Source organism: Zalophus californianus, chromosome 6 (assembly GCF_009762305.2).
Source record: "Zalophus californianus isolate mZalCal1 chromosome 6, mZalCal1.pri.v2, whole genome shotgun sequence".
Classification (NCBI taxonomy): domain Eukaryota; kingdom Metazoa; phylum Chordata; class Mammalia; order Carnivora; family Otariidae; genus Zalophus; species Zalophus californianus.
In genome coordinates, this window is record NC_045600.1 from 106,987,646 (window position 1) to 107,012,408 (window position 24,763).

At 50.8% G+C, this 24,763-nt stretch overlaps 1 protein-coding gene across 3 annotated transcripts in view; it reads left to right on the forward strand.

Annotated features, from left to right (window-relative positions):
• Positions 1–24,763, forward strand: part of SMAD3 (SMAD family member 3) — a 115,327-nt gene that overhangs the window by 29,716 nt on the left and 60,848 nt on the right. Inside the window, exon 1 of one of the 3 annotated variants that reach the window (XM_027570188.2) lies at positions 12,551–12,658. The exons of the other annotated variants lie outside the window; for them this stretch is intronic. The gene's annotated coding sequence lies outside the window, so the exon portion shown is untranslated. Of the gene's footprint in view, positions 1–12,550; positions 12,659–24,763 lie in introns of those variants that run through there. 3 annotated transcript variants of the gene reach the window in all.

A 24,763-nucleotide genomic window follows, 5' to 3' on the forward strand; every position in this document is an offset into this window, starting at 1 on the left:
CAACATACAGACACACATACAAGTGAGTATTGACACTTGCTCGGAAGATTCTAGGCTGTTCCAGGTGATGGTGCATCTGTTGATAAAGGTCACAGCTGGGGAACTCCAGAGGCTCCACAAAGAGTCTTGTTGGAGGTGTTTTGGGGCCTACTGTGCATTCACTCTTGTGAATTTTTGAGCTGCTTAGTGTAGAGGCATGAGCCAGCAATGGGCTGAGAGAGGCCCCCAGTTGAATCCAGCTCTGGTTTGGTCTCCTTGGGCAAGTCATTTCTTACTGGATCTGTTTCCTCATTGGGTGATCCTCAGTCCATCCGTTGTAATGTAGCTGTTAAGAGTGTGAGCCTCTTGGAGGCCAACTCTTGGGTCAACTCTTGTTTTCACTTCTTAAGTAGTTCCTCCGTCTTGGGCAGGTTGTTGGAGCCTTGGTTGTCCCATCCGTAAAGTGGGGATAATGGTAACTACCTCGTAGGGTGTTAAATGAGTGCAGGGAAGGAAGTTAACATTGTGTCTGGTACATAATGTTGAATAAATGGTTGCAATGGTCAGGACGGTGAGGGAGGAAGAAATAATCCCTCGAGGTGCTAGGACCAAAGTAGTAGCATCTGGGGACCCCAGCATTCAGGGTCTAACCTCAGAGATTCTATGAGTACAAATGCCTATGGAGACTTTGCCTCAGACTTCTAAGCAGCTCTTCAGAACTTGTGTTCCAGAAGTTACTGGAATGAGGGGAAAATTACCGTGTTTGCAGTTTGCAGGTCTGGGTCCTTGTCCTTTACCCTCCGTGATGTGACCAGCGACAGTCCCTTCCCCACCGAGCCTCACTTGCTTCATCTGTAAAATGGAGTGGTGATGGGTCTGCCTGCCCTACAGCACGAGGCCCAGTGGAGGGGACACGTGAAGAAGTCTTTCGTAAGCTTCCATTCGAGGTGCTGTGTTTAGGAAGAGCTCTCCGGTGAATCTTCCGTGTTTGTTGAAATCTTGCGCGCTATCGTCATGAGAGACGAAGAAGCAGTTGCTTTGCTTGGGCCTCAGTTCTTCCTCTGTGAGATGAGAGGAACAGACTTGGATGCAGCATGAACTGCCCCACGAGCAGGTTATAAAAGAAGGAAGAAGGGATGGGGAGGGAGAGAGAGAGCAAGAAAACCCACAGCATTTGGAATTGTCCCCTCACTGGAACCGCAATGGCAGGTTTCAGGGACTCAGAAAGGGGTACAGCCCAGCCTCGCGGTTGACAAATGTCAGATGTTGGGAAGAGAAAGGCCCATCTTACTGTGGCGGGGGTTTCTCACCACCCCTTCCTCCTGAGCCCCGGTAGCTTGTTACTCCCTGGCTAACAGCTTGGCAGCACAGAGGCAAACCACAGAGTACATTTGAGGCCCAGATCTGCTCATTTCGAGGGTGGGGCCGCGTTTTTCTCCAGCCACAGTGAGCTAATTAAAGAAAACAAGCTTTGGGAGTTAGGAGAGAACTGGCCACAGAGCACTTGGGGAGGATTGCTTTGGTTGTGGAGGCCTCCCCAGTCCCCTAAGGCAGGTGGAAGTGGGCATCCGGGACCCACACATCCCAGTGGTGCCCTGAGGGCCCAGGGTGCTGAGCTGGGAGACCCGGATGGAGACGGCGGGAGGGCCTCCCTGGGAGGGGAAATCATCTCGGTTCTGTGAGGGGACCCATGTAGAAGAAGTTCAAGCTCCCCATGAGGGTGGGTCGGTGTTTTGACAGGCTTCACAAATACAGACAGAGTCCTGGGAGTGAGTTCTGTGGATAATGATAATTCACATCTCTTTGGATGTGGGGCACTTTGGATTCTCCCACCGGCCTCAGGCAAAGTGGGTGCACCTTTTGTGTTCCCCAAGAGTAAAACTGACACTCCGAGGTGGCTGTTCTTGTTCCAAGTCTCGGGGCTGGAAAGTGAAATAAGGACTCAGGACTTCTGTCTGCAGATGGAACATGCTAATTACATGGAGGGAGAAGCAAACATCAGTTCCTACTGTCTGTTGACTGCCCTTGCCCTCCAGGATTGGAACCCAAACTCTTGATGGCCCCATACTGTTTTATGGAGAAGGTATATTGCTGAAACATTGATTGTGTAAATTGAATTATGTCTTAAGCGTGACAGGAAAACCATTTAAAGGAATCCTGTTGTGGGTCATTTTGAAAAATGAAGAATTACACTATCTCCCCAACACTGTTCTATTTTGGTGGAGTTTGCATTGCAAGGTTGCTTAAAAGAGGAGTCCCACTGTTCTGCCGGCTGACGATTGTTACTGCCTACTCCTCCAGTCTCAGAAGGGGTTCCCAGAGGTGGGGGAGCTGAGGGAAGATCTGATACGTGTGCAGAATGTTTTGATCCATGTACCCCCGAGAAGTTGGGACCTAGGTATGGCCTCAGGAAGCATCTAGGCCACGGATTCCCAATGAGATGTGGTGCCCCTCCCCCGCCAGCAAGACGTGCTAGGAGGCGTTGTTAGGGACAGTGACAACATGAAACTCATGCTCATCGAGCACTCACTGTGTTCCCACGACCTTATATAGATTATCTCATTTAATTACTACTACTCATTCGTGGTACTGAAGTTTGTGAATGACTTAGCAATTAAAGGCCTATTCCTCTATACAACGAAATATTTTTCAGCCAAGAAATAAAGTATATGCCACGACACAGATGATGGGCCTTGAAAAAATGCTGCTGAGGGAAAGAAGCCAGGCCTGTAAGACCGTGTATCATATGATTCCATTGATATGAAATATCCAGAATGGGCAAACCCACAGAGCTAGAAAGCAGATTCATGGCTGCCGGGGGTCCAGCAGGGGGAAATGGGGAGTGACTATTTAATGGGTACAGGGTTTCCTTTGGGGTGATGAAAATGTTCCGGGACTGAATAAATGTAATGGTTGCAAACATTGTGCATGAACTGAATGCTACTGAGTTGTACCCCTTAAGACGGCATATTTTTGCTATGTGCATTTACGCACAGTATGTAATTTTGTAAAAGTGTATTCCTCTCATGGTGTCCCTCTCACCAACTTGGGTTCTCCTGTGCTCGCGTTGAATACGAGAGAAAGGGGTGATTTTTGTGGACACTGAAGCTGAAATAAGCTTGGGGCTTTCTGATTCAGCTTCCACCTTTATGAGAAACCAGGGACCCAGAAAGGACTAGTCCCTTACTCAAGGGCCCACAGAGCAAGTTACCGGAGTTAGGATTTGGATTCCAGCCTTGTCGCTTTCCATTAGGAGAATTACAGTGGGGAAGTGGGTACTCCTTTCCATCCCTGGGTACATTCTGGGCTGCAGAGATTCCGCTCTGTTCCACCTGGTGTTTTGTGCTTTCCTTGAGTACCTGGGGAACCTGTCCCGTGCTGGTGGGAGAGCCCCTGCATTAGCTCAGCTGTCAGGAGGCCCTGGGGCTGTTCAGTGGAAGCAGCCAAAGACCTGGGCTGTGTCCCCGTGTGTGTGTCTATAACAATTCCAGTTGTGCTACTCAGTTGCAACATTTAGCAAAAGGAACCAATTATGTGTAAACAACATACATTCGATGTTCAATGGGAGACTGAGCACGTGACACCGCTTCTTCTTTTCTTTTTGACTGTGAACATCTGACACTACAGGAAATAAGAAACTTTCCAGTACCTAATTTGTGCTCGCTCTGCTTTCAACCCCTCTTGGCCCCAGCACAGGGTAAATGAAACTGTAGCTTATGGTAATATTTATGTATGGAAGTCAATGAGCTGTTTAAATGCTTGGATGTCAGAGAAGGTTTCAAATGTAGCAAGAGGGTCCCCCTGCCCTTCTGGTTATGTAGTGGATTGGTCTGCCTTCGCTCTTAGGTCAAGCGCTGGCATACCCACCTGGCCACGTAGGGGTGATGAAGATGAAGATGATGGCGATACCATTTAGGGGACTGAACAGTAGTTGAATTAAACATAGATTTAATCCTGAGGAGGAGGTGAATAAAGTTTCAGAACCTTGGGAGTTTAGTTTTTCTCTCGGTAGGATCCAGGGACAAGCAATGACAAGACCAGTGTGTCAGCCTTAGCGATGGACGTGACCTTCGCAAAGTAGCCTGACGAATCTCCTGGCCCCTCCCACGTCACGGAGTGGGAGGGGGGGGAACCCAAGCCAGGGGATAGATGTTCATGTGCTTTTGTTAGTTGTCAAGGCTCTTGCTGAGGTAACTGAAGAGACCGAAGAGTGGGAGGGGCTGAATGAAATAATTGAACTGATGCCCACACTGCTCTCTGGCTGAGGTGGGGGGAGGGTGGTGACATCTGTGGTCCTTTTCAGGGGAGCCTCCGTCGTGGGCCGCAGGACTCGGAGTGCAGGGGCATTTATTTCTGCCGTCATACGGGCAGGGTTGGGAGGCACCTGCTCTAAGGCAGTGTGGGGGAAACCCAGTCCCTGCCCTCCAGAAGTTCACAGTGTAATTGTGTTTTTCACGGGTCACCTGGAAGGCCACATGCTGAGAGGGAGCGCAATTGACCCAATGAATCCTGCGGGCCCCCAGGCCCACTGTGCTGTTCAGATTGGAGTGCTGGGGAAATGGTGTGTGTGTGTGTGTGTGTGTGTGTGTGTGAGAGAGAGAGAGAGAGAGAGAGAGAAAGAGAGAAAGAGAGAGAATGTGTTCAGAGAGGAGAAAGCCAGGGGAGTAAGATGAGTCAGATTTACCCACTGTTTTTTCCCTTTTGAAATGTGTTATGCTCATACAGCCTCATACACTTGCACAGAAATGTGTGAAAACCACTTAAAATGTGTGAAATGTGGCCCTTTTGAAAGTGTGCCTTACACCCACATTGTCTTGAGCACAAATGGATTTGTGAATGTTCAGCTCTTTCCTTATCTGCAGGAATTTTGTGTTTGCCTGAAGAGCTCGTTTGGGGCCAGCCCCGGCTGGCTTGTGTGTGTGGTACATAGGCGTGGGCCGTGTGTGATAGAATCAAGGATCTACAGCTTCTATTCTGTGAAACAGGTGGAAATGTGGACTCTGTGGTCCTGGGGGGGGTCTGTAGCAGGCCGTGGTCTTGGATGGGCTGGGAAGAACCCGCACCCGCCACCTGTAGGCAGGTTATACGGTCCCCTAGGCCTGGTACTTCAAGTCGTCCAGAGCCAACCACTCTGTGGATTTGCCTTCCCTTTGGGCCTCTGTTCCTTCCAGATGAGGCTCATCACAGCTCCTCCCCAGCCTGCTGTATCCACACCCACTGCCTTGCTTTGGCTTGCCCGTATGTTTCCTGGGATGCATTCCCAGACTTCTCTGTACCTTTCTGTCTTTAAAACCAGGAGCAAGCCCCACCTCCTCTGTTGCCTTTTCCTTTACTATCTATCCCAGCTCACTGTGACCACCTCCCCTTTCTCTGAAAGGTCTCCTGAATGACTTCCTGGGTCTGGAGCATAGTACGTGCTCCATAAATATGTTTGAATGTGGCCCTGTTCGTGATAGGTAACTTGCGTCTGTGTCATTCATCTACCAAGATATTAGGGCCACCTTCCCTGTACAGGGGCTGTGTCTTAGTCTTGTTTTTTATTACCCCCCCCCCCCCCCCAGCTTATAGAAGCGTGGTAGTTAAGATCCTGCAAGGCCTGTCTTCCTGTTCCATGCGGCATCAGACATGGCTCTCAGCCTCCTTGGCACTCACTTTCTATCCTAGAGACTGAGGCTAGTAAGATCTACCCGGCCTATATCAAAGGCTACCATGATGATCAGGAGAGAGTTTTGGAAAACCACAAAGCACAGTGCAGACGTGAGTAATTAATGGTCTTGTAGGCTGTCAATAACACGCGGCCTTGACATTAGTTCTGGGTCCAGCTTGGGGCCTGAAGGGTAAGTGGAGAGCCAGTGTATGCCGCTGACCCCGAGTCCAGCACCCCTGAGATCCATTCACCATCCTTGGGCCTCAGTTTCCTTGGCTTGACTAACCCTTTCCAGTTCCAACGCTGGTGGTCATGGAGCTGTGCGGCAGAGAGGGCGGCGGGGTGGGATCCCCTCTCCTGTGTGGCTGGAACTCAGCCAAAACAATCAGGAGGGTTTCTCTCCAACCTTACTGTTTCTGGGTTGGCCCTCGCAGCTTTGATGTCCCCTCAAGTGATCACGCCGGACCTCTTTTTTTTTTTTTTCCTGTGCCTCGCTCATTGCCGGATCTCCGTAAACACTCGCTTGGACTAATGGGAGAGGCTGTTTGCACCATGTAAGGTGGCAGAATTTTTGTCACCCTTTTGCAGAGGTGTTGACATTTAAGGGTGGTTGGGGGTGACAGCCCAGAAGGGGAGGCAGGAAATCTGGAAGAAGGGAAGGGGCCAGGAGCTGAGCCGTGTAACAGGTCCCGACTTTCAAAAGGGCCTGCCTGTGCTGGTTTTGTGGTGGGGGTGCTCAAAGGCGGGGAAATAGATAAGATCGGATTTCAGGATTTTCACCCCCCCCCCCCATTTTGCCAGTTTGCAGCTTTGGCAGGGCGGGCAGGGCAGGGCCTGCGTATTCTTCAGCTTTTGTAAGCCCCGTGCAGCACGGCGCTTGGGTGTGCAGCGCGCTCAGTGAACATGTGGCTGCCAGTTCTCAGGAGGCGGTCCGCGTATACGTGAAGTCATGGGTTAGATACCAACCAACGTGTCTGAGTCTGGAAGAAGGAGCTTCTGGGAAGAAAGCACTGCCCTTTGGAAAGCTGTCTTCTCCATCCTGTCCTTCAGCGTTTTGTGGTCACCCTTCCGTATTCCTGAATTCCGGGGTATCTGGGACAGGGAAGGAGTGAAGGCCCTCTTTGTGGGGACTTGATGTTGTTCTGCACACACTCAGTGAGAAAATTCACACTGAGTGTGGGCAGTACCCTTTCTCCAGTGGATTTCCCATTAGCCCCCTCTGCGCTGGCAGGTGTCATGGGCACATAACCTTGGCCGGAGGCTTGGCACAAATGGCAAAGTTGACGTGGGATCGCCGTATTCCGTGCTATATTGTTATCTTGTTTCCTCGATGGTCATTGTCACACGAGAAAGGACTTCCTCTGTGGGCCTCCTCCCTTCACAGAGACCTTGGTGTAGTTAAAGTCATCCACCGTGTTGTCTGAATGAAACTGTTTCTGTTCAGAGCTGGGATCTTGTGGAAAGCCTCCTCCTCTGCGGAGCGCCACCCCCCCCCCCGCCCCCGTGTTCCCAGAAGACTCTGGTTGGTCTCTTGAGCCCTGATTCTGCCTTCTCTTTTAGCACTGCTTGTCTGCTGCTCATTTGAGGCCGCTGGGGGAGGGCAGATGGCGTGGCATCCCACGAGCGATCTTGTTTGAGAGTTTCATCTCGTGGGATGTCCCGGTGGCCGTTTATCCCGAGCTGCTTGCTGCTCTCCCCCAGGGGTCTCGCTGGCACGCTGCCCACATGCCATCTCGGCTGCTCCAGCCCTGCTGCCCAGAGAGAGAGAGTGCCCTGGCCTGGAGTTTCTGTCTCAGCCCTGCTGCTTGACCTTGGCCAAAGCGACTTGATTTCTTTGCTCCTCGGTTTGCTCCTGAAAGCAAAAGGCTCGGCCGCGGGGCTTGGGAAGTTCCTGCCCTCCCCATCCTTCCCCCGCTGTTTCCAGGGAGAGAAGCACTGCAGTGGGAACCGGGGCCGGTGGGGCGGGCAGGGTGAGGGCACGGCTTACCTGCACTCTGTTGTGGGGTCGCTGGGCCCCGGCCTGGAGGCAGTGAGTCCAAGGCACTGAGAAGCCTCCGGGGTAAGGTACGCAGAGCCCCTTTGGGGAGTGAGGGGTATTATTCAGCCTTGTGGAATGCCGAGGCATGGCTGAGCCTGGGCAGGGCCCTTGAGAGGCTTGTGGCTGAATTTCACGGCCTTGAAGAATGGCTACTGTATATACCAGTGATAAATATTAGTCACCCTGGCAGCTGGAGGAGGTTCCTGTGCTGCATTTTTGACACTTCCAGAAAAGGGAAAGCCTTTCTCTCTGACAGCACATAGGAGGGAAAAACAAGAATGTGTCTCCTCTGGGCTCAGGTGCCAAGAAATTCTCTTACCAGGACGGCCTGGCCGGAGATCCCACAGGACTTTCAACCACCAGGGACCCATCTCTGCCGGAGGCTGCATCGAGGGCCCGAGAATGCCCCGGCTGTCATGTCTGCTGGGCCGCCTCTCCAGGCCTTGCTCAAGCACGTCCCGGCTCTAAGTACCCATCTGCCCTCCTCCTCCAGTCTCCCCTTTTCTCAGCAAAAGGGCCACCATCCACCGAGTTGCCTGAGCCACACCTGGGGAAGTCACCCCTGTCACCATCTTTCTCTTCTTGTTGATCATCCTGTCCATCACCAAGCCCTGTCGGTTCTGCCTCCAGGGCATCTACATCCATCCGTTCCTCCGTCTTCACTGTGGCTGCCTCATCCGAATGAGGGTTATCTCTGGCCTAGCCTTGCTCCTAACTGGTCTCTCGGCCTGCCTCCTGCTTTCTGCTGGCAGCCAGAGAGATCTCTATAAAATGCACATCCTATCACCCGGTACATCTGCTAAAACCACTCGGGCTCCCTACTGTCTTGAGGGTAAGGGTCTGAATCCTTAATAAGGCTGTGCGTCTGGCTTCACCTGCCGGTCAGGCCTCCACCTCCAGCTCAGCTCCCCTCCCTCCCCCCAACTCTGGCCTTTATTTACAGTCCCTTCCTCAGGGCCTTGGCACGTGCTCTTCCTTCTGCCTGAAATGCTCTTCCCCACAGTTTTCAGCTAATGTGAGTTAGGGCTCAGCTTAACTATCCTCTCCTAAGACAGCCCTCACTGTTTCCCCCTCTATTTAAATTCTGTCCCCTGATATACTCTCTTATAGCTCCCTGTTTTTTTTTCCCTTCACAGCCCTTATCCCAGCTTGTAGTTCTAAGTCTGTGTGGTTATTTGTTTACTGTCTGTCTGCCCCTCAAGGGCAGGGACCATCTCTTTTGTTCTCCACCATGCCCCAGGGCCCAGGACTGAGGAGCTGGGTAAATATTTGCAGGCATGAATTGTGTGTGGAAGACGTGTCCGTGTCCACTTTTGCTTGAGCTGCCGTGGCCCTGGCACCTTGGTTCCCTTGGGGCCTGTCTCCTACTCTCCAGTCCCCACGGAGAGGCCGCGGAGCGCCTGTGCCTCCTGGCATCTCTCCTCTGGCATCAAAACCTCTCCGTTCCACGTCTCTGTCTTTTGCAAGGTGACACGTTGTCTGATTACCTAATTCGCACTAAGGTGTTAAAGGTGCTAATGACATAGTGTTTATAACCCCAGGGGATGCAAAATGATGGTGTCAAAACTGTATCATTCCCCGGTGGTTTAAGACTCTTCAGGAATGTCCCAGTGAGCCCAAGTAGAGGCCAGTCTCCTCAGCCAGATTCATAAGGCCCCGTCTGCACAATTTGGTTTCCGTGTCTACTCCTCCAGCCTCAGGTCCCCAGGCCTTAGTCATCCCCCTCCCCTACCCGAGGCCCAGCTCAGGACCTGGCATGGGCAGGCCCTCAGTTAATGTTTACTACGTGGATTTAAAAGAAATAGGTTTTAATGACTCATGCGTGAACGAAGCGTTTGGTGTAGTCGGTCTTTGGGGCTTTGGATGCCAGAGGAATGACAAATGGTGGGAACTTCAGGCACCGTGGCCGTGACCATGCCAGGAGACCAGGAGAGAGGGAGCTTTATGTGGGTAGCGGGGCATGGCTCTTCCGAGCCCCTGAGTCCAGATCTCTCCCCACCGCCCACACTGGTCATACCACTCCAGCCACCTGTCCTTCTGCCCCGTGTGAGATTTATCAGCTCTTTGCTCTCCAAGCTGCCAGAAGAGCGGAGAGTCTTGTCACCACATCCTCCTCCTCAGCTGATGCAGTTTGTGGTCATCAGCAGGGTGAGGCCAACGAAGCAGCAAAAGGCAGAAAAATCATGCCTCCGAGGAGAGCAGGTTTCCCCGGCCCCTCCCACCCCTGTCAAGGTCACGTTGGTGTGCGCAGCCCAATCATTGCCCGTCTGGCTGCGGTTATGGCGCTGACGGGGCCTCCTCCGAACCCTTGCTCCCACCCCCGCCCCACAGTCGTGTGTCCCGTGCCACGTACCATCCCCCCCAACCTCCCCCCTCCCCATGTGGATGTGGCCTGAGAATGGAGGCAGGAAGGATGAGCCTTGGGTGCGCAGAGGATGGCAGTTGTTGAAAATGAGTGGGTGAGCTTGGCTTAGTTTAGTTTTTGGAAGGGAGGATTATCTGGGGCACGAGGCTTCCATGACACTGACATCTGGTATGGAGAGTCACCCCCTCACCTGGATGACTGGGCCTCTCCTCCCACCCCTTTGGATCTGCTCTCCCCGTGTGCCCGAGGTAATGTTCCTAAAGGGCACATCTTACCCTGGCGCCTCCCTGCCTAGAACCCATCCCTAGCTCCGGGAGCCTCGGGGATGACTTGCCCTGTCCCCTGGGATCTCTGCCATGTGTCCCACCCCTCCCCCAGCTTTGCCCTCGGTGGCCCTGGTAAGGAGTTTTCCCACTTGGCAGCTGAAGGTGCTGTTAGGTTACGTACTGGTTGCAAAAGAGCAGGATCCACGTGAACACGAGCGTTGTCTGCGCAGTCAGTGATTTCAAGTATGACACTGTAGGAGGGGTCTTTGAAAAGTCACTGGAATTCAGAATGATCCCTCTTTGCCCCAAATGGTCAAGAATCCCCACTCTAACTTGAGTTCTCTCTGTCCCTTCCCCCCGTCCGGCCCCAAGCCATTTCTGACCCCCGTGCTTTGCCTCATGCTGAGCCCAGAATGTCCCACCATCACTAGAACACGCTTCGTTCTCAGCAGGCACCATATGTCAAAAAAAAATCATATGTTTCTGGATCTGTCTTCGCTGTCCTAGACAGTGAACCTCTTTTTTTTTTTTTTTTTAAAGATTTTTATTTATTTGAGAGAAAGCGCACATGAGAGGGGGGAGGGTCCGAGGGAGAAGCAGACTCCCCGCCGAGCAGGGAGCCCGATGTGGGACTCGATCCCGGGACTCCAGGATCATGACCTGAGCCGAAGGCAGTCACTTAACCAACTGAGCTACCCAGGCGCCCTAGACAGTGAACCTCTTGAGAACAGGAGCTCTGTGGGGCCGGTCTCTGGGTTAGAGGCTGGCGGGGTGCTGGTGCCCAGGTCACCCCACTGCACGCTGCTCCTCTGGACCCCACAGGAAGTGGGGGGTCTCTGCCTTGTGTGAATTCTGTTCTCTGGACCGTACTGGTTCTAAACTGAGCTTTGGCCCCTGTGTATGCCCTGTGGTTTATGACTTAATAGACTGAAAATAGATGGTTGTGTTTCATTTTCACTTGGGAAGACATAAAGAGAGTGGAAATCTAGAGATTTCACTGACCTGGACGTAAGGATAAAATTATAAAGATCCAAGTGCTGTTACTTGATGAATGTTACATAAATCAAGGCTCGTTTGAAATAGGTTTATTTTCCACGGGCTGGTCTGTGTCTCACCGCTGGGTTCTCCTTAAAGGCAGAAGGACCCGTCCTTACTTACCTTCGTGTCCTCTGAGCCTAGAGTGGGTCACTTAATAAATACTTTGCAAATGAAAGCACGGGATGAATAGGCACTTTGGAATTTCTAGCGCTGGGTGATGAGCACATGCCCACAGCTTATTAATTTGTAAGATATCATTTCCACTGTAAAAATCTTTGTGTGGGGGAAAGCTTTTGGTGGGGGAATGCTGGCCTGGACTGACACAGGCGTTGCAGGGGCAGTCTTGAAAAATTGAGTCATTTTGCGCTGACTGGGGCCGGGTGACCTTGTGTAAGCCGCTGCGCTGCTCTGGGCCTCGTGATTGTCATCTGTAAAATGGGTGGAAGGTAAGAGCAGCCCATGTGGCTGCTGGGAGTTTTCTGTTCTCTTGCTGCATCTTGCTGTCTGATCCTCCTCCCTGGCGACTAGATCCGGATAGCATCCTTAAGGGTCACGCACGGAGCTGGAATTCTCGCTGGCCTCTTTGACTGCTTTCCAGTGGGTGGAATGCCTAGTTTCTCAGTAGCCGGGGGAAATGTTAATTTGGGGTTAGGAAAGCAAGCCAAGAGCCATCGAATAATTAAAACACACACGCACACAGAGAAAGGAAAGCGAGAGGGGGAGAAACATGCTTAATGGACAGGGGATGAGTAAAACCCGATGACCTGCGAGAGCCCGGAGCTGAACTTCACATGACCCCACGTGCTGCCTGCCATTGCGACACCCGCATGCTCCCCGCGTGCGGCCGGCCTCTCGGTGATGTCAGCGGGCCGTGGCCCCACAGGAAGCTGGGCTGCCATCTGCCCAGTGGAGCATGTGAAGCCGAGCCGGCTCTCCCTCCACGGCCCAGTGCTCGGCCACCCGTGTCCCCGGAGAGCAAGAAGCCACAGTTCCCAGGCCAGTCAGAGCAGGGAAACCCACCCAGTGCTTCTCAGAAAAACAGAACCCCGACCCACCAGCGAGGGCCGTGCAAGAAAGAGAAGACAACGAGGGGGTTGGGTGTTTTGTTTTGTTTTATTTTGTTTTGTTTTTAGGGGCTCTCGGCCTGCAATCAACACATTTCTTTTGGGGATGGTGCTGCCATGTGCTTTGTTGAGCTCGTCTAGGTCGGCAGTTGGTGAATGGATTCGTGACCTCATTCGTGGCTTAGGTGTATGTCCATAAGACCTTGGCGATAGAGGAATAAAGATCCTGCCTCTGCCCTTGGAGTTCTACGCTAGCTGGGGGTAAGGCTGATAAAGATGTGGAGGTTCAAGGGCTCAAATCAAGGTGTGTGCGAGGGTCCATGGAATGCTCGAGATACCACCTCTGCCAGGGGAGGGAGGGTGAGGGAATGCCCTGCTGGGTTTCCCATGACCCCCGCCTACAGCAGGAAAGATTGGGATTTACAGGTTGGTGGGTTTGGCAAAACAGAAGTGTGTGTATATAAACAGAATGAGATGGGGTGAGGGTGACGGATAGGATGCTAACAAACAGTACCTCTGGCTGGCCCTTTCCCTGGGTGACCGTATTTACCTCACAGGGTCGTGCGGAGGCTTGAAAGGAGTGAGGGGGAAAAGGACCGTGTTTGTCATGACTTCAGCCCTTCTGCCTACGCTTCCTTGGGCATCAGTGGGGTAGACACCCCGGTGCGCTGGCCCTGCCCCTGAGCTGCTAGGTTCATAGGGGAAGGTAAACCACGGTTATGCAAGCCTAATTAAATGATTACATAATTGTGAACTCCGCATGATCAGCCTTTTTTTTTTTTTTTAATTTTAGTAACTGGTTTTTATTTTTTTTAATTTTTTTATTGTTATGTTAATCACCATACATTCCATCCTTAGTTTTGGATGTAGTGTTCCATGATTCATTGTTTGTGCATAACACCCAGTGCTCCACGCAGAACGTGCCCTCCTTAATACCCATCACCAGGCTAACCCATCCCCCCCCTTTTTTTTTTTATAAAAAGGAACTTTATTTTGGAGTAGTAGTAGATTGGCAGAAAAATTGCAAATGACACAAAGTTCCCGTGTACCCCTCATCCAGATTTCCTGAATGTTAACATCTCCCATTCCCGTGGTGCGTTTGTCAAAAGGAAGAAACGAACACCAGCACGTTACTATGAACACAACTCCAGAATTTATTTCGTCAAACTTCAAACTTGAAAAAAATGACAGCCTTTTTAACAAATGATTGACACACCATAAAATACACTCTTAAGATGTACAATTCGTTGGTTTTAGCGTACTAAAAGAACTCTGCAACTGTCACTACGATTTAATTTTAGAATACGCTCATCACCTGGAAACTTCATACCCATCAGTAGCCACCCCCCATGCCCCTCTCCCAGCTCTGGAAACCCAGTCTACTTTCTTCGTCTGTGGATTCGCCTTGCATGGACATTTCTTATAAATGGAGTCCTGTGACATGTGGTCTTCGGTGACTGTCTTCTCTCACCATGATGTTTTCAAAGTTCATGTTGTTGCATGTGTTGGTACTTAGTTCTTTTTTTTTTTATTATTATTTGATAGTGCACGTGTGAGCGAGAGGGCACATGCAGGGGGAGGGGCAGAGGGAGAGAGAGTGAGGGAGAAGCAGGCTCCCGGCCGAGCAGGGAGCCTGATGCGGGGCCCGATCCCAGGACCCCGGGATCATGACCTGCGCCGAAGGCAGACGCTTAACCGGCTGAGCCACCCAGGTACTTGGTTCTTGTTTGTGGCCAAATAATATTTCATTGTCTGGATGTACCACATTTTGTGTATCCATTTGTTTCTTCAGTTAATGGACATTTGGGTCGTTTGTCCGTTTTGGCTATTATGACTAATGCTGCCGTGAACATTTGTGTATAAATTTGGGTGCGGTTTCGTGTTTTCATTAGATACATAGTAGATATCAAAGTGTAGAATTGCTGCATCGTTTGGTAACTTTGTGTTTAACTCTTCGGGGCACTGCCAAATTCTCTCTCTCTTTTTTTTTTTTTTTAAAGATTTTTATTTATTTATTTGACAGAGAGAGAGAGAGAGGGACACAGTGAGAGCAGGAACACAAGCAGGGGAGAGGGTCAGAGGGCCGAGCAGGGAGCCCAACGTGGGACTCGATCCCAGGACCCTGGGATCACGACCCGAGCCGAAGGCAGACGCTTAACGACTGAGCCACCCAGGCGCCCTGCCAAATTCTCTTTCAAAGCGGCCATGCCATATTATGATTCTGCCAACAAGTTATGAGGGATCTGATTTCTCCAACACTTGTTAATGTCTGTCTCCTTTATTTTAGCTACCCTATTGGCGTGAAGTAGTATCTCATTGGGGTCTTGATTTGTATTTCCCTAATGGCTAATGATATTGAGTCTCTCTTCATGTTCTTATTGGCCATTGACCTTCTTGAGGTAAATGCCTTTTCAGAGCCTTTGCCCATTTTTTAAAAGATTTATTTATTTATTTATTTTAGGGAGTAAGTGTGCACGTGCATCATTCGGGGGGAGGGGTGGGGGGAGACAGAATGAGAGAGAGAGAGAGAGAGAGAGAGAGAATCCTCAAGCAGACTCCCTGCTGAGCCCAGAGCCCACCACAGGGCTCCATCCCAGGACCCTGAGATAATGACCTGAGCCAAAATGAAGAGTTAGACGCTTAACTGACTGAGCCACCCGGGTGTCCCCCTTTGCCCATTTTTTAATTGGGCTGTCTTTCTGTTGTTGTAAATTGGGCTTTCTGTTGTTGTAAGAGTCCACATATATTCTGAGTACAAGTCCCCTTATCAGATAGATGTTTAGCAAATATTTTCTTTCATCCTGTGGGTTGTATTCTCACTTCTACAATGTTGTCCTTTGAAGCACAGACGTTTTTAATTCCGATGAAGCTAAATTTGGTTTTTGTTTTTGGTGTCTTTTCTAAGAAACTACTGTCTTTAACTCAAGGTCACAAAAATTGACTCCCTTGTTTTCTTCTAAGAGTTTTATCATTTTAGCTCTTATGTTTAGGTCTGATTGATTTTGATTTAATTTTTGTATGTGGTGTGTGGTAGGGGTCCGACTTTATTCTTTTGCATATGGATATCCAGTTGCTCAAGCACTGTTTGAAAAGAGTGGTCTTTCCCCTACTGAATTGTCTGGCACCTTTGTTGAGAATCAGTGAGGGTTTATATCTGGACTCTCCATTCTAGTCTGTTGATTGCTATGTCCATCTTCCTGCTGGTCATGATGACTGAAGTTTTGTAATGTTGGTCAATGTTTTCAGTGGATTTTTCATAATCTACCTTGTTCCAAAAAAGAATGTGAGGTAATTCTCAGAAGTATAGTGAATAAAAACAGAGATAGATAAAGACACTGCGGGGGAGGGGGAAAAGGAGAGGAAAATGAGATCAAAGGTAATGTTAGCACACCGTATTGCATTTTATTATAAAGTCTTGTGAGATGTTAGATGTGGCCTGCAAATTTGGCTCTGAGCTTCCTCGTAGCCAGAAGTAACACAGAAATGTGACCTCTGCCAACGGTAACATAAATGGTCCATAAGAATTAAAAAAAAAAAAAAAATTTTTTTTCCGGGGAGAAACCCAGTATCTTCAGCAACCACCACATGAGAGGATTTCTCTTGTGGGTCCTAGGAACCAGAACTTCTTAAGCACATAATTACTTCATTTGTGTTTCTGCCCCTTTAGACTCATGGCTTCCTGGAGGTAGGAACTGTGTCTTCTTTGCCTCACTTCTCACAGTGCCTCGGACTGGACAGGAAGGTGCTTAAAAAAAAAAAAAACAAAAACCTCGATTGAATTCTTTCTGAAATTCAGAATGGCGACATTTCCACCACCAGGTTGAGAGTAGTTTGGACTACTTTAGGTGTGGAAAGGGGGCAGTGGTAGGCTTCTGGCTGCATTTTTGCAAGTTATTTCTCACATTCGGCTCCTGAGCAGCGGCGAACTTTGGGTGAAGGGGGTGTGTATGCGCGTTTGCTCCGAGAGATGGCAGTGACCTTGCAGAGAGGGGAGGTGGTATTGCTTCATCAGAGTTGGAGTTGCCACCTGTGGTTGCGCTGGGCACGGGGATGGCCACTCCACAAAGAGGCCCAGCCAGATGGGCTCCTTCCGTGGGGGCAAGGAGCCAGCCACCTTTAACTGACTACATATGTCATGTGGGGTGGCTCTGTTAGGGTTCCCGGACCCAATTTTTAACATAGGGGTGGTTCCCCCTGCCCCACACACACCTTGACTGGTGCCCGAGAATTCAACTCCATTCTGACCCTACCTACCCAGAGATAGTATCAGATTCCACAGGTGAAGGGCTCAGTCCTCCAAGACTACCCCCTCCCCCCGCCCCCACTTCAGATGCCAGTCACAAGCCCCAGGCTGTTAATCTGTGCTTCTGACCAATTGGCTACAGATTGGAGCTTCCAATGACCTCCTCTTATGTTCTTAAATTTTCTAGAGCAGTTCGCAAAACTCAGGGAAGCATTTACCTTTACCAGTTTATTAAAGGAAATGAATCAACAACCAGATGAAGAGATACATAGGGCGAGGTGTGGGGAAAGGGCAAGAAGGTTCGTGCCCTCACCCCCAGGCGCATCACTCTCCCCGGTCCTGTTGGGTTTTTATGGAGGCTTGCACACTGAGGATTGACTAAGTCATTGGCCATTGGCTGATTCAACCTCCAGCCTCTCTGCCCTCCTGGGAGGTGACAGGGGGAGTAGGAAGGGAAGTTCCAACCCTCTACTCACAAGTTTGGTCCTCCTGGCAAAATGCCCTTGGGTGGGGCCCCCAAGTCACCTTCGTTAACATAACAAAAGATTTCTTCACTGCTGCTATCAGACAAGAATCAAGGGTTTTAGGAACCCTGGGGCTGGAGCCCTGGACAAAGACCAAGTACAAATGAAAAATATATTCACAGTATTGCAGTGGTCTTCCCCATCCCATTCCCAATAAAGGGCTTTACTATTTTTCGGTAGAATCCTTTTTTTTTTCTTTCTTTCTTTTTTTTTTTTTTTAAATAGATTTGAATGCCAACCTCTAGGGAGGTTATCCTTATTCCACAACTTACAGATAGGGAAGTAGAGGCTCAGAGGAGTCACACGGCTCATTGCATGCAAAGATGTGGCTCCAGCCCGGCGAATCCTAGCTTTCACTTTGTTCCCTCCTTCCTTTTCCACCTGCTGGCCCCCAGTCTTTAATTTCGTGGGTGGAGAGGCCAGCCTTCTTTCTGATAGGTAAACGCAGTTAGTTCCCTTTAAAGTTACATTTGCCTCAATGGGGGAGGCTGTGAGTAAGCAGGCCGTGGGCAGGAGCGACCTTGTCATGGCATAATACTATGGATGTTTGCTTACTGCCTGTATCTTACCAAGAGCATCTTATGCCCACCCTCTTGCTGGAGTCTGGCCACAGCCTTGTGGAGAAGGCAGGCTAGGTGCTGTTAACCCTGCTCTGCCCATAGGGACACTGAATTGCCCAGGGTTACCGGGTGGTCAGGGTCAGAGGTGGGCTTAGAAACCAGGTCTCTGACTCCTGGTCTAGTGCTCTGCCCCAGCCCTTGAGCAAAGGTTTATCAAGTTGCTTGAACAAGCTTAGAATTCCTGGGACGCGAGTGGCCCTGAGTGCCTCCGGGAGCACCTTAGCGCTTCATTATCTGCCTGGTGAGACAATAGGCGAGTCTTCTTTTTCTCCCCAGAAGTGAAGTTGCACCCACACCTGTGGATTTCTTTGTATCCCTCTGGCACTTAGCCGTGTTCTCAGAACAGAGCAGGTAGAATAGACCCAAATGCAAACAGATGTGGCCTCCCTCCAGAATCTGCTATGATGGAAATGTGATGCTTACCACCACCTCCACCCCCACCACCAAGTTGTTTTGGAGCTCTTTCACTTGTTTCCGTGCACGCGGCTCTCCAAATCTGCGTGCTCAGAGCCGGTTGCCAGAGAACCCAACAAGAAAAACCCGTGGTCCCCTTTGAGGTGCTTTTGCCACAGGCTTGGTCTTGTCCCTGACCCCAGGTGACAGACGTAGGTACTCTGAGCCACAGTTGCCTCATCAGCAAAGTGGGGGCGATGATGACGTCTGGTTAGCCTCCCTCCTGGAGTGATGATGAGGCTGAAATAAGATTTAATGGCATGAACGCCTTCGTCCATTCATTCAGCGTATTTTATTGATAGCTCACATTTTGCCAGGCTGTGGCTTCAGTGGTGAACAGAGGCAGCACCTACCTCTCAACGGGACGCTTGCAGTCTGGGGAGCCCAGCAGTCACAAATGTCATATTGCAGGCCTTGAATGAGGACAGGGAGCTGGAGAGAGACCTGATTCCATTTGGGGAGGGAGTGGTAGTCAGGGAAGGCTACCCTGAGGAAGTGACATTTGGGCTGAAGCCCAAAGGGTGAATAGGAGTCCCCAGGAGAAGAGGTTGATGATGAGCAGCCTGAGCAGAGGGAGAAGCAAATGCAGAAGAAGCCTTCTCTGCTTGACTTATTTCAGAGAAAGTCAGTTATCATGTGGTTTCCCTTATTTGTGGAACATAAGGAATAGCATGGAGGACACTAGGGGAAGGAAGGGAAAAATGAGGGGGGTGGAAATCAGAGGGAGAGATGAACCATGAGAGACTGTGGACTCTGAGAAACAAACTGAGGGGGAGTGGGGGGGATGGGGTAGCCCGGTGATGGGCACTAAGGAGGGCACATACTGCGTGGAGCACTGGGTGTTACATGAAAACAATGAATCGTGCGTCACCACATCAAAAACTGATGATATATGGTGACTAACATAGTAAAATTAAATTAAAAAAAAAAAGAAGCCTTGAGCTGGGAGGCACAGTTTGCAGGGGAGTCTACCTGGAGGATTGTGGACATTGCTCTCTAGCGTCTCCTATTCAGTTTCTTTCAGCAGGTCTGTTCGGAGCAACTGCTAGGGGCCAAGGTCATCCCCAGGTGCCTGAGGGCCGTTCTGAGGTCCATCGATGAGGGCATGAGGGTTGATGTGAGGGCCTCGAAGGCACAGCCCTGCTATATGCATCTCCTTATCTGCTGTGTCTGGCACAGAGTGAGTGGAAATGTTGCCCTAGGATGCAGATCTGAGCCGTGCAAGGCGGCTTAGAATTCTTCCCTACAGACTAACCATGTGGACTCAGGTGAGGGACCTAAGCTTTTGAATCTTGGGTGCATCCTGCTCCAGTGGGGTCACGGTAGTACCATCTCCTGCGGGCGTGCTTTTTGACTGTGACATGTCAAGCAAGTGCCTGGCTGGAGAAGCACGTGGCCAAGGGGAGCCTGCCATGATCAGCACTATTATTCCTAACGGTCCCGCAAGTCGTTTTGAAAGTTAGGTGTCCCGGGAAATCAGAGGAGGAGAGACTGCTGAGGAGGGGAGGCTCTGTTCCTCAGAGCCCATGGGAGCTCCTCCTCTAGGTAGGAGCAGCCGGTGAGGAAGACCTTGGGTGCCAGGGGTGTACCCATGAGTCACAGAGGCAATGGACACGTGTTTGGTGAGCTGGGCAGATGGCTTCGCAGCTCCGGGGCAGTGACCCAGCCAGCTTTCTGCTTCATGGTCTAGAAAAATCTTGTGACTAGGGATGATGGCACGTCCGATTTGGAAGGCAAAGGTCAGGAGGTGAGAAAGCGGATAAATACAATGTTTATCTTGAAAAATGTTGTAAGTTGCTTGGAAATCCCCATGCTTGCTTCCTCTGGGAAGCCTTTCTGGGCTATCCCACCCAGTTCTCCGGGGCCCTCCATCTCCCCACCGCGCTGTGCAGATGTGTCTTTCTCCCCTTCTGGGGGGTTGGTGCCTTGAGGTCATGGGCCGTGGCTGGTGTGTCTAGTGGAGTCACCAGGAAGAGTAATAAGCCATTTTGGGTGCATACAGTGGATGGCATTCCACAGGCAGAGCGCGCTGATGAGGATACAGGCTCAGGTCTTTTGACCTCAAACCCAGGTGCTTTCCCACCTCTCTGGCCTCGCTCATGTGGTGATGATGCTCGGTTCTGCCCCCGAGGGACTGGGTGGCATGGTTTTGTTCAGTCAGACCCAGAAGGTGGAAGAGAACTGTTGTCAGAACCAAGAGGGGCCTCAGACCTCATAAGTCCAGTTCCCTCATTCTTAGAGGAGGAAGCCATATGCCCATCGTAGGAGTGGTGATGGGGGAGGGGGACAGCCCTCCTGTTCAGGCCCCCGAGTCCCGGCCCCAGGCCACACTCACTGCTCAGAGTGGATGTCCCCTTTGGATCACTAGGAAGTCACCAGGGCCCCAAGTGGAGTTGGAGCAGGTGGTGCTGGGTGTGAGACTCTGGTAGGTGTAAGGATGTTTCCCTGCCTGCTGGGAACCCTTCCAAGCTCATGTGAGAGGTGTGGTTTCTCGAGCACAGATTTTCAAACTTTCTTTAGAGAGTTCCTGTTAGCTTAGAAACACCTGGAAACAGGATCAAATGGTAATGTTTTAGTGATAGTAGGGAAAGCAAATATTCCTTTTTTATTTTTTAAGATTTTATTTATTCATTTAAGAGAGAGGGAATGAGACAGAGAGAGCATGGGATGGGGGAGGGTCAGAGGGAGAAGCAGACTCCCCGCCGAGCAGGGAGCCCAATGCGGGACTCGATCCCAGGACTCCAGGATCATGACCTGAGCTGAAGGCAGACGCTTAACCAACTGAGCCACCCAGGCACCCAAGAAAGCAAATACTCCTAAGCACCACATGTAGATGATTTACAGTTAGAACTCCTTGTTGAGAATCTGAAATCCATTCTTTCAGCAGGCCTGTGGTTGGTGCTGACCATGTGCCTAACATGGGGCCGGGTGCCCTCGATGCAATAGGGACCGCTGAGCACGTACCATGTCATCCACTGTGAGAGTTGCCATGGAGGAACCCGGTGAGGGGGTCTAGCCCAGCTGAGAGGGGACCAAGATATGGATGGAGCTTTCCTCTTTAGAGCGTTCCCTACCAGGGTTAGGGTAAAGCAAACCTACTTACTGTACTCTCTGCTAATAAATGTCAGTTCTTGTTTTGCCTGATTACTGGTGGTCTTTGATATTTGCCAGAAGGTAATACCCTATTGCTGAGCGAGGGTGGGACTGGGGCCAGCAAACTCTGGCCTACAGTCAGGTCACTTTTATACCAGACTAGAATTTGGGGGAATAGATCCATCTGTCACAAAAAGCCACCAAAAGAGTTCTGCTTAATGTCCAGCACTGTGTTCCCCTTGAGCCCAGGGACACGCCTCTCCCATTGTGCCTAGAACAGAGCCACGCACAGAGAGGTGCTCGTTAAATGCTGCATAACAGCAAGTATTTATGGAGCACCTGTTATATGTGACATAAACCAGGCAGCTGGGTGGATGAGTGTGGGGTTTAGGGCAGAGGTCTGAGCTGAGATACACATTTGGGAGTCGTCGTGTGGATGCAGCCAGGTTGAGGAGCATGTAAGGGCCGGACAAGAAGGTCCAGGCCAGCAGCTGAGGGACAGCCACATTTAGGGGATGGGGAGAGAGGAGAAGGGAGACCGTATACGGGGACACTGAGGATGTGAACAGTAGATGCTGCAGAGGATCCAGGGTGGTAACGCGTGAAAAGCACATGTTTTGGGTTTTGTAACCGAGAGGTCAGGGTAGAGTGCTGGGGACAGAAGCCCATGCAGAGTCCCACAGTGAATGGCAGGTGAGGATGTGAGAGCCCAGGGCATGGGTGACCACTAGCAGTGCCTCCTCCGTGTGGGGAGGGAGCCACGGGATGGGCTCCATGGGGGCCTGGGCAAGGGATGACCCGGTGAGGTGGGGGGGCCGCTCGAGTGCTTCACGGCCCGAGCTGAACGGGGTTGTGCTTTCAGTAGACCCGTGGAACCCTGGCCAAGTTGTATCTGAGACTTGCCAAAGACATCCGTAAAAATCAGACCAATACACACTCGGGGGAATGGGGCAAACGGGTTATTTTGTAAGAAGTTTATAGTCCAAAGGTAAAATTGCCTCCGAGAGCTTCTGAAAGTAAAAAGTCAGGGCGAGTTGGTATTATTAAAATGAAATAACACAGGTCGGATTTTCGGTGTAATTTCAAAGGGTCAAGACTTTGGCTTTAGTAAGCCTCTTGGATCTCACTAGGAATTTTTTTTTTTTAAACTTTGTTACTTCTTTTTGCTTCATATTAGCCATGAGCCCCTGGAATATCCTGGGTGTATTTTAGGGGGGAAAGAAAAAGAGCATGGGGCAGCAAGGAATGGAGATGGCGGGAACCTCTGGTAGCCTAGCCGTGGCAGAGTTGGACAGGTGCCATCTCTTTGGGTCAATACAGGAAGGACTTTGGAGACTCCTCTATCAAACTCACTTTGAAGACAGTGTAAGGCATGGCCTCTGCCCTGGTGACGTTCGTTCATATCTGAGGGGAGGCCTGGCAAAATGTTCACATTTAGGATGATTCACATCGCAGGGCTAAGGCTAGTACCTGCCACAGGGTGGTGTAGGGGAGGGCAGAGGGGCTGGGAGGAGGCAGGAGGTACTGCGGAATGGGGTTGCCTGGGAATGCCGCGTGGGGGGGATGGGAGCCCCATTCTGGGGGTGTGCCTTGCTCTTACAGGAAGGAGAGTCAGGCTGCGGAAGTTTAAGCGGATCTCTCAGGCCTCGTGGCAGCTTCGGGACTTGAACTCAGACCTCCCTTTCGAGAAAGCACATTTTGCTGTTGTGGAAGGGCCTTGAACCCCCACCTGTGATATGTTGGGCCTCTGCCTGGCATGTTTTCAGGCAGGGCGTGGTGGTATCTGGGACAGTAATTAATACTGGTGAAGCACTTTGGTGTCTTAGTGCATGCAGAGACTGCAGCCCAGCCCCCTGGGCCCTGGCCGAGGGGTGGGAGAGGGCAGCTCACCGGCCAGCCCCACTGAGTCACTCTCTGGCCTGGAGCCCGGTGGGGATTTCCACGCGGCCCGTGTTGTCTTCTCCTCGTTTCCTGTCAGGCTGTGACGCAGGCCGCCTGCCAGTGAGTGCTGGGGGGCACTCCCGACCCAGGCCGCTGCCAGCCTGCCTTGTGACCCTAGCTAGGCTCTGGGGACAGCTGTCTCCCACCGTGAGTAGCGTCCCTGCCAGGGTGTGCCTGCTGGCTCTGTCCTGCCCGGGGCTGGGTGGGCAGCTCCCTGGAGGCCCCGGCGAGGCTGCAGCGGGCTGGGGGTGGCTGCCTGTTAGGATGGAAGGTTTTGTTGAGGAGTGAGAGTTTGTTCATGGGGCCGTTCGTACTGGGGTATTTAGGGTTATAAAAACCCAGGTTGGCCTAAAACGGCTCTCTCTGGATCTGCTGACAAGGGCATTTGTAAATAAAACAGGAGACTTTGAGCCATTTCGTTCATGCACTTAAAGGAATGAATCCGGCAGAATATCACATCTCTTGAGGTCTTGCTAAAATGTCCGTGTATCTCTCTGTCTGCTTCTAGTGCCCTCATTTCTTGATGTGCTTTAAAAACAAACAAACCCTCCACTGGTAGGACTTCCACATCTTCATGGATTTTTTTCCCCTCTAGGACTTGCTGTGCAAGGCGGTTTATAAATGTTATCTTACGTAGTTCTTATCACCACAGTAGAAAGCGGTGTTACGTAACTCCGTGGCCGCTACCCACACGGGGCTGTTTAAATTTCAGGTAGTTAAAATTTAGAATCCAGTTCCTCAGTCATATTAGCCACATTTCAGGTCCTCTGCAGCCACATGTGGCTAGTGGCTACCACGTGAACCAACACAGAAGAGGTCATTTTCATCGTGACAGAAGGTTCTAGCCCTGGGCTAAGGTCTGAACTCTACAGCTGAGGAAACGGAGTACCACAGAGGTTAAGCTGACTTGACACTTAATAGCCGGTAAATGGCAGAGCAAGAGTTAGGACCCAGATCTGCCTGACTCCAGAGTCCATCTGTCCGTCCATCCATTCATTCATTTATCAAAGCTCATTTGTGATTAATATTTCAGTGGATTCCTATAGCAGTCCTTTGTCTAATGACCAGATGAGAGATTTTCACTTTACAAATAAGGAAACCGAAGGTTGTACTTTTTTTTCCCTCTCTCTTTCTTAGAGAAGAGAAATTGATCTTGGAAGCTTCAGGGGCCCTTCATGTAGCCTGGAGGGTGCTGTGTGCGTCTGCTCTCCTGCCCTTTGCCCAGACCCCGTGTAGCTGGGGGTGGCTCGTTCCTGTTGGTGTCCTCATCAGGGCTTGGGAGTGAGTAAGCTAGCACTGTTTTCCTCACAGTAATCCTTTGGCCTGTTTCCTGTTGGAGGATTCATGGATGTTGGTGATCTCTTGTGGGGGTGAGGGGGGGGTGCCTTTTGTTAAAGCCAAAAGAGGCCTCAGGAAATATATACTAGTTTCAGAGCCAAAAATACTGACGGTCCAGAGAGATGAGGAGACTTGAAGGGTCATGCAGGTAGCT